The following is a 1,847-nucleotide window of genomic DNA, read 5'->3' as shown; positions in this document are numbered from 1 at the left end:
AAAAATTTAGGCCAATTTTTTGTAATAATTAAATCATCATTCGTGAAAACGACGACCGATAAATAAATAAAAAAACGAAAAATTTACGACGACTTGCGCTCAAACGAATTTTAAAGTCTTGCCAATAACCAAATAATAATAATAATAATATTACTAATAATAATAATAATAATATTACTAATAATAATAATAATAATAACAACAACAACAGTTATTATTATCATTATTATTATTTACAAAGCGTAAAATTATTATTTATCGATAAATTCATCGATACAAGAAAAAAAAAGAAAAAAAATTAATAATTATTGATTGACGCGCCATTTTTAAATCGATTTAAATAAATAAATGAATCGGGGGGAAATTTGTCGCGGAAATTAAACAATATAATAATAACATTTGTCGCAAAATTGTTAAAACGTGATAAACGTCATAAACATAAATTTCCCCGATCAATTTTCTTTTGTTTTGGTTTCCCCTTTAAATAAAAAATTATTATTTGTTGTTAATAATTAGTGACGATATTAATAATAATAATAATATTTATTCAAACGTTAGTAAAAAAATCAAACGACACGGATTAATAATAATAATAATAATAAAATGAGGAAAAAAAATTATTTACGTTTGTTTTCGTTTTGTTTATCCGTTGAAAATTTACGTGGAAAACATTCTTGTTTCGTGTAATTAAAAAAAAAACAAGACGCGAATATAAAAACTGTAAAAATCAAAACAAAATATTTATTTCGATATTAATGATAATAATAATAATAATTTTTTTTTGTCGGCGTTCTATTTCGTGGGTGTTTTATATATATAATTAAAAAAAATAAATAAAATTAATTAATTAACGAATGTTTGTTTGACGTGTAAAAAGCAGGTGCGATACACATTTCAACGAAACGTATCCACCGATAATCAATCGTTTTTAAAAAAAATTAAATCCCCTCGTTAAAATTTGGCAAAAAAAAAATTAACGATTAACTTGTTTTTTTACAGATCTGCCAACCTTAAAATTTTTACGATATATATAAACAAATAATTTTTCTCATCGTTTTTTTTAAAAGTAAAATTAAAAAATTTTTTTTTTTTTATTAAATAATTTTTTCTAGAATGAACACATCGCAGCAAAACGGGGGGGGGGGAAGGAGGGGGAGGGCAGGGAAGGGGGAGTAAAAAACGACATTTTTAAATTTTTTGGTATAAATTAAATTAAATAAAAATGCTCCGAGTCAAATAATAATTTTTTTTTAAAGAAAATCCAGTAAGAAATTCAAAAAAAAAAATGTTTCCAGTTTTTCCCTTTTATTCCTTCCTCCTCCTTTCTCCCCCCTTTTCCCTTTTTTTATGTAACATGTTTTAACGTAAATTTATACACGTAATACGATGTAATAATAATAATAATAATAATAATAATGATAATGATAATAATAATAATGATAAAAACATGTTATATATGTAAAATCGGTAAATTTTTTACTCTCTTATTGTTATTATTATTTCTCCTTTTTAAGAAAAAACAAAATGAAAAGAAAATTTAAATTTTATTAATAATAGCAAATAAATTTTTCCAAACGAAAGGAAATTTATGTAATAATTCCCCCCTTCCTCCCCCCCCCCCCGGATTAAACAAATTCAAAAAAAAAAACGATAAAAACAAAGTTTAAGAAAAGAAAAAATAAAAGAAAAAATTCAACAGGTCAGTTTAAAGTTAGTTAAACTTTTTTATCATTTCGATTGAAAAATTTTTTTAATAAATTAATTTAAAATAATAATAATTAAGATCGTTATATTAATTAATTATCGAAAAACTATTAATTGATTATTAATAAATATTTATCGAATCG

The sequence above is a fragment of the Pediculus humanus genome, genomic scaffold, assembly GCF_000006295.1.
Source record: "Pediculus humanus corporis 1103172108312 genomic scaffold, whole genome shotgun sequence".
Classification (NCBI taxonomy): Eukaryota; Metazoa; Arthropoda; class Insecta; order Psocodea; family Pediculidae; genus Pediculus; species Pediculus humanus.
This window is presented reverse-complemented; position numbering follows the sequence as displayed.